General features: G+C 34.3%; 1 protein-coding gene across 1 annotated transcript in view; it reads right to left on the bottom strand.

Moving 5' to 3' along the window:
• Positions 1-12,429, bottom strand: part of LOC134850463 (3-phosphoinositide-dependent protein kinase 1-like) — a 203,192-nt gene that overhangs the window by 140,749 nt on the left and 50,014 nt on the right. The gene's annotated exons all lie outside the window — the stretch shown is intronic.

Here is a 12,429-nt window from a genome sequence, read left to right as displayed (position 1 = left end):
AAAAGTCGTAATTCCAGCAATCAGTACTTGAGTTATTTAGCGTAGTCAACAGACAGCTGAAACAGGAATATTGAATTCACGAAACTGGAAAAGACAAAAATGCATTTTTTTTCAAACTTCGAGTTTCATAGATTAATTTAAATCAACAGCGAAAACGTCTCTTATTTTCAGGAAACTTCAATCACTGACACCTGTTTGAGAGAACTAACACACTTTGCGAGAAAACGAGTCAAAAGCCAATTTAAATATTTGCCTGAAACCTTAAATCAATTCACACTTAAGGTCAGGGACAGATCTAGGATTTTCTCGAGGGAAGAAGGGGCGGACTTTCAAATAATTATCGAAAAAATGGTCGACCTTTTTTTAGGTCCACCAAATGATTGTCCTAGCGCTCCCAGAACACTATAAAGACCCTATTATTTCGACAACATTTTCAGCGCCGCAGGCAAATCCAATAAAAAAGAATCAAAATGCCGTTTTTGGGCGCATTTAGTAAAATTGTGACCACAAAATTGCGTTTTTCAGCGCGGGCTTCACTTCAAAGTTAGTATTTATTGACTAGCACCTTTAATTTTTTTTTGATTTGATCAACCGAAAATTCATTACGAAGCCAAACTGTGCACTAAATAGGCGCATAGTTTTGTGTCTATATGTTCCTGGATTCCACAAACTAATCTTTAAACATGTTCCTACATGTAAGTGGATTCCACTTACAAAACTTCCGTGGATTCCGCGTACAAATAACTGTAACGTGAACTTTGTCAGCACATTTGTTGTGTCGCGGACTCCGCAACCCGCAAATTTTGCTAGCTGTTCTGGATTCTGAAACTGTAAGTGGGTTCCACAAAATGTAAGTGGAATCCGCAAAAGTAAGTGGAATCCGTAAACTGTGAATGAATTCCGAATTTTGTTTTTTACTGAACTTGCATATGAACAATTAAAGGCTAGAGCTGGAATTCTTATTTTTAGCAATGCGGAATTTAAAAGCAAGGACCTAACCATTGTCAGCGGAATCAACAAACATATCTTAAGACATTGGTTAACTAAATCGAGGGATGTCAATTTTTAGTATTTGGGATCATATTTTTTGAAACACAACACCGAATAAATACATTATTTGGAGGCATTGGTTTGAGAGTGTTCATAAACACACCACACCGCACAGCATATCGCCGATTTGTCAGTATCTGGGATTCCATCGATCTCAAAAACTGGTCAGTATTTGGGATTGATGAACTCCCAAACACTGGAATAACATGGAAAAAATATGGAAGAAATTTTTTATTTGGAGTCATTGGGTTGAGAGTGTATAGAAACACAATGCACAGCATATCGTCGAATGAGGTCAGTATTTGTGATTCCATCGATCCCAAATACTGGTCAGCATTTGGGATTCCATCAATCACAAATGCTGAAGCTGGTTGTTTGACAGAAATTGAGATCGAATGTTAGGCTTTTCAGCAAGTAGCTGATCACCGTAGTAATTGAGTAATTGAGATTGAACTTGCTGGTGACCACCTTGTAATTAAAAGATATAACTTTAAACGCTACTAGATATATACATATATGTGAACGGGATCCGCAAACAAGATTCCACTAACAGTTTGCGGATTTCACTTACTATTTGCAGATTCCGCTTACAGTTACGTATTCCGCAACAGCTCAATTTAACTATACACATGTCTTATTCTTTGTTTGCGGATTCCACGAACTGTTCTGGATTCCGCAAATACGGTTGCGGATTCCGCAAATCCGCCTACTTTTGGATCGGTTTTGAGTGGTACAGTCTTTTAGGTATTTGTTGTGGAAACCAAAACAGCATAGATGATTAAAGAAAAGTAGCAATGTTGCGGATTCCGCAACAAATCTGATTTTGGCCTGTTACGGAATCCGCTTACAGTGCGCAGAATCTACATTTTGGCCTCGTCATGTTGGTGTCATAAAAATACCTAAGGAAAGACCTTTTGATTGGCGAGGGCCAAATTTTTGAGTAAGGGGCATCGACTTCTTATTCAATTTTTAATTCAGTTAGAGAGTTCAATTTAGTTCACATAAGCATTTTTTCTTCATGTTCTTTAGAAAAGGTTATTAAGTTTTTGAAATTCAAAAATTCATGGGAAAAAAGGTTTATGCCCTACTTCTAGTCGTTTTATACGACACTCTTTGATCTCCATACGGAAAAAGACGGAAAGCTGCACTTTACAATAAAGAGTTTTGAAAAGAAAAAGCAAGCAATCCAAAAATGTGTCTTGAAAGAAAATCAACTTCAAAGAGTATCAAATACTGAAAACTATAGTTTGGTTCTGATAGGTAAATATTGGAACAATTAACTTACCTCAATTCAATTCAAAATGCTTCTATGAACGCGTTCATTTAAAAAAGGGATTGTTTCGACGCATTCAAAAAGCTCTTAATGACGCCTTATTTGAGTTTCGGAATGCGGAATTTAAAAGCAAGGACCTAACCATTGTCAGCGGAATCAACAAACATATCTTAAGACATTGGTTAACTAAATGGGTGGATGTCAATTTTTAGTATTTGGGATCATATTTTTTGAAACACAACACCGAATAAATACATTATTTGGAGGCATTGGTTTGAGAGTGTTCATAAACACACCACACCGCACAGAGTCACTGGTTTCACTTGTTTGAAGGCCATAACATTTTTCTAATAAAACTGGGCGTACCAACTTATTAAGTTAAGCTTCCAATAACTTTTTGTGTCTATTAATCAGATTTGGAGTGGAGAAAAGTAAAGAAAGAACGGCGAACTAATCAGAAGTTGAAACTTAGCTTTTCGCTTTTCCAAAAAATTTTTGCTTTTGAAAAAAATTGTCGTAGCCTCATGCGCAGAGAATGTTCGCCCAGCGTGTACTTTCGAACCAAGTTTGACAGGGTAGTTCTTAAGAAAATTCAAAAAGTTTCAAAAACTATCGAGAAATCAAAGTTTTGACTTTTCTGATTGCAAAAATGCCTCATGTCAAAAAAATTTGGGCGCAGTTCCGTATTCAAATGAGGTGCTCATCTTTTTGTTTTAGATTGAATCCAAAATCTGAGATATGGGAAGATATGTTTCGGTAAAATTCATAAATTTTAGAAAGAGAGAGCTCAAAAAAAACTGACTTTTCCAAGGACGATAACTTTTAGTGTGAAGAATTGACAGTGGCCGCTAATGCAGTGAAGTTTCCCACTGCCCATTATTTCCATTGAACACTCTAATTTGAAATTTGAAAAGTTAGTTTTCGAGAAAGTTTGAAAAAAAATCAAAAAACGGTTTATAAAAAAATCAAAGTTTTGACTTTTCCGAAAGCAAAAATTCTTCATGTCAAAAAAATTTGAGCTTAATTGCGTATTCAAAGGAGCTTCTGTCAATCCATTTTGTTTTGGAATGAATCCAAAATCTGAGATATGGGAAGGTATGTTTGATAAAACTCATAAGAGTTTGAGAGAGAACGCTAAAAAAACTGACAATTCCAAAGACAATAACTTTAAATTCAAGAAAATTGACAGTGACCGCTAATATAGGGGAGCTTCTCCTACACGTTATCCACATTTAATCCACAACCTGAAGTTTGGGATACTTAGCTTTTGAGAAAATTGAAAAAAGATCCAAAAAGTGTTTCAAGTTTGACAATTTCGAGGGCCAGAATTTTATTTGTAACAAAACTTTGCGCAGAGCCGCTTATGGAGAGGAGTTTTATAATCATTACTTTTTATTGAAATCAAAATCTCAGATTTTTAGGTCAGTTTTTGAGAAAACGAAAAAGAAATCAAAAATATTGCTGCAATTTTTCCCGACAGACTATTTCGAAGGCAGTAGACAAAAAGGTAAGGTAAAAAGGGGTAATACAAAAATGTAGCGGTTTTTCTATTGAAACTCTTTTTTGAAAATCGGTTTAAAAAACTTAATTTTTTTTTCAAAAAACGTCTCAAAAAAAGGAAATAGGAAAACCCAATGCCTGTCTTTATAACACCTGTCTTTATCAAACAGGAATTCTAGCCAAGCAGGACATTCCAAATTCACATTACCTGTCTTTGTCAAACAATAATTCTGGGTAAACATCCCAAGGATGACATTTGAAATTCAAATTAGCAACTGAACAAAACTTATGAAGCGGAAACAAGGCCTTAAATCTTTGAAGACACCAGTTGAGCCAAAAAATTTTTTTTTTTCAAAATATTAAAAAATTTCAACTTACCCCTCAAACTACCCTGTAGCAACTTGCTCCACCCAGTAGTTTATTTTGAATTTTCATCAAAATGAGCGCTTCCGTGAGATTGAATAACTTTGAAATTCAGCATGAAATTGAGCATCTCATAGCAGCATCATATGAATCACTGGTTTTGTTAAGCTAGTCGTTAGCCCGAAAAGAAGTCTACATTCCCATTTGATAACGCTTGCTAATCGCAAGCGTAAAAAGTTTAGCATTTTTGAATCGAGAGGGTGATTATGTCTAAAAAATAATCACAAAAACTATTTAAAAAAATTTCAAACAAAGTGGAAAACAAAACTTGTCAGATTCGCCGATCTTTCCATTTCTTCTCAATAACCCGCCATCTTTTGGCGCGAACAACGGTTTGATAATCTGCAGGCGATAATCTGTTCTTAAGTCATGCATGAAACCAGAAAAACGAGCTGATAAAAAATAGAGAAAGTCAGTTGATTTTCAAGTAGCAGGAAAGGTTTTGCCAGTAGCACGAAATGAAAATACCAAAATTATTTAGGGAAAAAATATCTAATATAAAAATAATCTACAGGAAAGAAAAAATTTTCCATTGATTTCTTGTTCAAAAAAATTCTTTTTCATTGTTATCTTTTTCAGACCAGGACACTGAATTAGGTGAAAAACTGCAAAAACGAGAATTAAAAAACGACATATCAACAGTCAAATTGGAGCATAATTAAATAAAAGATCGATGTCAGGACAAAAGACACCATAACAATATGATAAAAGCCCCCATGACAAAAAACAGTACCAAAAAACCCCAAGCGCTAAATTTGCCGATACCATAAAATATCTAGCCAATTAAAAAGATACTTTGATTTACGATCAAAAGACATAATGAGAGTGTAATCATAAGTAGAGATCAAACTGTAACCATAAACAAATCTAGAGAAAAAATACCTCAATTAGGTTTGCGCTTTTAATGAACAACGCAAATCTAAGACAACCAGTTAGTTTCAAACTGGACTTAATTTTTGGATTAACATACTGCCAGCATATGCTTAATTTAGTGTCATTAAGGTTTTGAATTAGAACAGCTCAATTGAAAAAGTACCAATTGTGCCTTCAGTGTCTCTTTTTTTTATTCATTGAATAGTCAAAAAGGAAATCTCCTACTTTGGGAATCTCACAAAAGGTCAACGAGTATTCTTGGCAAAGAAATTCAAAAGAGCGCGATACAAAGACGAAAACACACTGCAACGAGCATAGTCACCAACTCAACGCAGAACGATCAGATGCTCAAACAGCAACGAGCATAGTCACAAACTCAGAGCGGAATCATCAGATGCTCGAAAATTAGTTCAGAAAAAGGAGGAGATAATCAAAAAGCAATTAAACATGGTAAACAGCCAGACCGTCGTAGCTAGCTTACAAACGGTGCAGAACGACTAAGCAACTCAACGGTCCTTGCCATCCCGGTCAACCAGAACGCGAAGTCTAACTAGAAGTAAACAAAAGTTATGTTTTGTTTTAATTTTTGGCAAGCAAATTGGCAAACAAAATGATTTTTGGCAATATTGAGAACCATAACGCACTTCAATTATACAACAGAACCTCGATTCTGGACGACATTTTCAAAACTTTGTTCGGTTTATTTCACCAGCTGTACTATACACATCCAGATTAGCGGTTTTCATCAACGTTGCGTCTACGCCTTGCTCAGCAATAAACCCTTATGAATTTACAACAGAACTAAAACCGCACTCAGAGCACTTATCGGTGACAAAACCTTGGACGACTTTTGATCGGTTTTGAAACTGCGGGGTTGAATGCTTTTGCGTCTCATTTACAAATTGACTTGTAACAAACTGAAGTTTATTCCTGGCTTAGGTTTACAGCGGAGTGAAACGTTGAATTTGCGTTGGATTTATAATTGAGGAAGTATGCAGTGTGGCCACCAAACTGGATTTTACAAACATTCGTTTCAAAAAACTAGACGAGATTTCAAAAAACTGCCCGGCTTATTTCACAAAGAGTACATTAGAGGTGATATGATTAGTGGAAAAACACTTTCCAAATTCTTTATTGAATATTTGTCAAAATGCTGCATGTGGCCTTGCCCGGACCAGAAATGGAGTGAATAAGTGGTATCTAGGTGTTACCGCTTTGAATCAAGGCGACCATTCTTTAATATATACGTTTCTTGAGAACATTAAATTGAATTCTTGTCATAAAAAACTCACATTTTTAAGGCATTCAGGGGTACTATCAACTTACCCCGGTAAAAATACCGCGACCTAAAGGAAAAAGTTCAACAGACAGATCGTTTATACAAAGACTAAATCATATTATCGTATATCTATTTCCTTGCTCCTTTAATTTCTAAATGCTGTTTTAGTTTATGCCAATTTTGTATTTAAATTAACTTTGTAAGATTGAATTTCTGGTAGGCGTCACCTTGCATCCGCGCAGAACGCCTAAACACAACACTTCGACTTGCATTCAAAAAACCTGTTTCTAGAAATTCAATCCCAGAGCAATTGCTCTTATTAACAGGACTCCAGATTGACGGTAGTGGCCTGTTGATCCTTTGAGTCCAGTGAAAAAAAGAAATAGATCAAACATGTGAAAGGATATTTCTCGATCAAAGTGAAGAATTACAAAGAAATTAAAAGAATAGACCGATCCACAACTTTCTAAACATAGCCAAAAGAAAGTTGGAAAAGTATATTCAATGCAAGGAAACTGAAAAAAAAACCGACTTAATTTTTTTCAAAAATTTTCAACTTTTGAATTTCGAAGAAAAAAATCAATGGCATTGAAGCTCTGTGAATTTGTAGACCAATTTATGATAGACACTTTTGTGATAAAATTAACCAAATTTGAGAAAACTGGATCAATAGGTAAAACCTTAATTTCGCTGGCAAACCTGATATTCAATTTCCATTTTCGAAATTTGAGGTCGATCAGGTTTTTTGTGACCTTCACATTTTTGCTGTTCGATAGTGGAGCTCGCCTTCCTTTTAACGACAGAAATGCACTGAGCTGAAAAAAAAATCAAACTGCGAAAAATCAAAAATGAGCCTGAACAACTCTTAAGACTTTTTGCTGAAAGACCTATATTAAGACCTATATACGAGTAATGAATACGTTCATTACTCTTAAAAATTGTTCTTTACATAAGCCTTCAAAGTGTTAAAAATCAACATATCTACACTCAGATCAACAATTTAGCTGTTTCAGTTCAAATAATGTTTTTGATTTAAGAATTTTTTAACGTTGAAAATAAGGATGCAGTCTGTCGTTTAGGAGTATCACTCATACAGAAGGAACCAAATCCAAGAAGAACTAAGGCGCAGTAAACTGCAAGCCAATCAGAATTCAATATTCGAAAATCTCAAAATACAAAGGATGAAAAATCTGTCAATTTTAGACAGTTTGAACAATCTGATTGGCTGAAAATTTTCGTGCATTCCGTCCTTCTGTCACGTGAACAGACCACACTGCTGCACAAGCCAAATTGATCTCTAAATAATTTTCGAAGCAATTAAACCTTGGGTTTCCTAATAAGTTAATCTCAAGGCATAGAAAATTGCCCAAAATCTCATTAACAAATACTGAGATATCAGTTATCGTTTTTAGGAGGCTCTCATTATTTCACTGATACTATTTAGCTTAGTTTGTATGAGATATTTTGATAAATAATTTGATTGTCTATCTAGCACACAACTCGTTAGAATATTGATAATCAAAGTTAGTTAACAAAACTTTAGTTAACAAAACCTTAAGCAGAGCCAACAGGCAGCTGGAAAAAAGAGTATTGAACTCACGCAAATGGAAAGAAGAAAAAAACGCAAATTTCACTCACTGACTCATGTTTGAGAAAACTAACACACTTTGCGGGAACCGTGTCAAAAAACCAAATAATGTTTGCTTGAAAAATCAAATCAACCCAGGATTTTTAATTTTAGAGGCAGAAATATCTATCGAAATTGCTGTCAAACTTTTTTGAGTGAACCAAACTGAAATTGACCATCGCAGAAAACTATCAATACCTTATTCTGACAAATTTTTCTGCAACGCTAACATAAAATAAAAACATTAAAGCCGAAAAATAAAAATTATGAAAAAATTAGGTTATATGAACTTTCACAAGTCTCGATAGCAGTTCAGTCCAGGCAAGCATGCCAGACACTTGGATTTAAAACAGCAACAACGAAACAAAAATTGAGCAAAGAAACAAAGCCGACGATGTTTGAGCAGACACAAGTTGAGCCGAAAAAAATGATTTTATAAAAACTTTTAAGTCCCACCTTAAACAACAATGAACAACAATTGCACTTACAACTACAATGAAATTTGGGCACGGAAAAATCAATGATGTGACAGCTAAGCCGACAATCTAAAAGCTGAAATCTCTTGAACCGAAAAAAAAATTCATGAAAATTCTTTTGAAAATCTTTCAAGTACCCCTTGAAATTAGAATGAACAACATTTGCACTTGCACCTAAAAGGAAAATTGTCTAGAACACAAGCTAAATCCGTTTGGCAATTTAGCCGACAAAACCTGAGCGAACAAGCAAATAACCAACAATTCATTTTTCTAGGAAACTTTGTTTTTGAATTTCCTTGATACTGAAAAAAAAACAAGATCCGACCACGACTCGAACCCCAGACGTTAGGGAGAAGGGCAACTGCTTTACTTCCAGGCTAGGGGGCAGCAACCGTCAACATTTTAAAGGGAAAATAAGAAGAGAAGTGAAGAGAAGATAAAAAGAGAAGTGAAGAGAAGATAAAAAGAGAAGTGAAAAGAAGTGATTCAACTGATTTTGTTAAACTAGCTGTTACTCCGGAAAAAAAGTTAGCTTCCAATTTGATTACGCTTGCTTATCGCAAGCGTAAAAAACCAGTCACAACCACAATTTATGGCAATTTTTGTAAACTTTTGATCACAAAATTGCGTTTTTCGACGCGCGTTCCGGTTCAAATTTTTTTTACATGGAAGAACACCTTTAAGAAAGGCGCATTTAGAAAAAATTTAGGGTTGTTCGGCCAAAAAGCGATAACAAAAAATAATACCAAATGCGAGACTCTTTGGTTAGCGAATAGGTCGAATTTCTGAGATGGGAAGAGGGCGTCCACTTCACAGTCAATTTTTTCTCAATTAGAGAGTTCAATTTAGTTCGCATACGCATAGTTCGAAAACTGAAGAAAAATTTTTCAAGTTTTTAAAACTCAATAACTCAAAGCTATCTATGCGCCATTTCGATCTTTTAAACCTAGATTCTATGATCTCTATAAAAAATGGAAGGAAGGTGCACTTTAGAAAAATGTGTTTTAGAAAAAAAAACGCAAGAAAGATGAGAAGTGTGATTTGAAAAAAAAAATAAACTTCGAAGAGTTTGAAATACTAAAAACTATATTTTGCTTATCAGAGGTAAATAGAAGACCTATTAACTTACTTCAATTCAATTCGAAATGGTTGCTGGAACGCGTCTAGTTGGAACTTGGACTTTTTGACGCGCTCAAATAATTCGAAAATATCGCTCAATTTTTTTTCGAGAACACAAACTGCACAAAAGTGCACACAAACTGCACAAAAGTGAGGTTGGAAAAGTGTAATTGTTCTATAGTACTACGTTCGCAAACTCAAATGTGTAAAAAAAATCTGTTTCAAAAATCTTCTTAAAAAGGACACAGGTGAAGCTGCACTCTAGCGCTGGGTTCTGAGAAAACGACAGGATCTAAACGAATGTGACTCAAATCGTTCATTCATACTCTAAAACGCTACATAATTACCAGTTTTTACTTTCCTTCGCACTCTCTTAGGGGAAAGTTCAAGTAGTTTTTCCGACGGAACGAAAAACAAAATTGAAATTTTAAATATTCAAATAGAGAGGGGTTACGTGTAAAAAAATAAAAACTGAAAACTAATACTAAAATTTTGAATAAAACTCAAAACAAAAATTATAAAAGATTAGACAATCATTTCATTTCTTTTAAAATATCGGCCATATTTTGGTACGACAAGAGAGTTGGTAATCTGCATAAGATAATCTGAACTGATGTTATGAACAAAACCAAAAAAAAAATTGATTTCCGAGTAGTGCAAAATGATTAGACTAGAATGGTTTGCGAAAAAACTCCACTGTAAACAAAAAAACTACAGATTAGAAAAACCTTGTTAAATTTTTTTTTTTTGAAAAACTTTCATTTTATTTTTTGATGAAAAAAAAACTAAATTAAGTGAAAAACTGCAAGATTGAGCATTAACAATGACAAATCAACGTTCTAACTTGAGCACAACTACGTGAAAGATTGGCGTCAACGTACCATACCGGACGCTCCCATGAAAAAAAAAATCCTTCATTTTCTTTTCGATACCAAATAGTTTAGTATACTTAAATTGCCCATAACCTAAGATCCCATGCCAATAAAAACGTTCTAATGAATTATGAACAAAAGCAAGACCAAAAAGCAACCATAAGTAATTCTAGATTGATGATACCTGACTTAATTTTGCGTTATTAATGAAAAACGTAAACCTAAAAAATCCAAACCTAATGCGAGTATTTATTTTAGTGTTAATATAGTATTGAGTTAGATCAACTCAATTAAAAATGCATAACGATAGTGGAGCTCTCTATTAAAAATGATAGTGGAGCTCGCCTTCCTTTTAACGACAGAAATGCACTGAGCTGAAAAAAAAAATCAAACTGCGAAAAATCAAAAATGAGCCTGAACAACTCTTAAGACTTTTTGCTGAAAGACCTATATTAAGACCAATATACGAGTAATGAATACGTTCATTACTCTTAAAAATTGTTCTTTACATAAGCCTTCAAAGTGTTAAAAATCAACATATCTACACTCAGATCAACAATTTAGCTGTTTCAGTTCAAATAATGTTTTTGATTTAAGAATTTTTTAACGTTGAAAATAAGGATGCAGTCTGTCGTTTAGGAGTATCACTCATACAGAAGGAACCAAATCCAAGAAGAACTAAGGCGCAGTAAACTGCAAGCCAATCAGAATTCAATATTCGAAAATCTCAAAATACAAAGGATGAAAAATCTGTCAATTTTAGACAGTTTGAACAATCTGATTGGCTGAAAATTTTCGTGCATTCCGTCCTTCTGTCACGTGAACAGACCACACTGCTGCACAAGCCAAATTGATCTCTAAATAATTTTCGAAGCAATTAAACCTTGGGTTTCCTAATAAGTTAATCTCAAGGCATAGAAAATTGCCCAAAATCTCATTAACAAATACTGAGATATCAGTTATCGTTTTTAGGAGGCTCTCATTATTTCACTGATACTATTTAGCTTAGTTTGTATGAGATATTTTGATAAATAATTTGATTGTCTATCTAGCACACAACTCGTTAGAATATTGATAATCAAAGTTAGTTAACAAAACTTTAGTTAACAAAACCTTAAGCAGAGCCAACAGGCAGCTGGAAAAAAGAGTATTGAACTCACGCAAATGGAAAGAAGAAAAAAACGCAAATTTCACTCACTGACTCATGTTTGAGAAAACTAACACACTTTGCGGGAACCGTGTCAAAAAACCAAATAATGTTTGCTTGAAAAATCAAATCAACCCAGGATTTTTAATTTTAGAGGCAGAAATATCTATCGAAATTGCTGTCAAACTTTTTTGAGTGAACCAAACTGAAATTGACCATCGCAGAAAACTATCAATACCTTATTCTGACAAATTTTTCTGCAACGCTAACATAAAATAAAAACATTAAAGCCGAAAAATAAAAATTATGAAAAAATTAGGTTATATGAACTTTCACAAGTCTCGATAGCAGTTCAGTCCAGGCAAGCATGCCAGACACTTGGATTTAAAACAGCAACAACGAAACAAAAATTGAGCAAAGAAACAAAGCCGACGATGTTTGAGCAGACACAAGTTGAGCCGAAAAAAATGATTTTATAAAAACTTTTAAGTCCCACCTTAAACAACAATGAACAACAATTGCACTTACAACTACAATGAAATTTGGGCACGGAAAAATCAATGATGTGACAGCTAAGCCGACAATCTAAAAGCTGAAATCTCTTGAACCGAAAAAAAAATTCATGAAAATTCTTTTGAAAATCTTTCAAGTACCCCTTGAAATTAGAATGAACAACATTTGCACTTGCACCTAAAAGGAAAATTGTCTAGAACACAAGCAAAATCCGTTTGGCAATTTAGCCGACAAAACCTGAGCGAACAAGCAAATAACCAACAATTCATTTTTCTAG

This window comes from Symsagittifera roscoffensis, chromosome 1 (genome assembly GCF_963678635.1).
Source record: "Symsagittifera roscoffensis chromosome 1, txSymRosc1.1, whole genome shotgun sequence".
Taxonomy (NCBI): Eukaryota; Metazoa; Xenacoelomorpha; order Acoela; family Convolutidae; genus Symsagittifera; species Symsagittifera roscoffensis.
The sequence above is the reverse complement of the archived record's forward strand: the minus strand, read 5'-3'. Positions and strand labels throughout refer to the sequence as shown.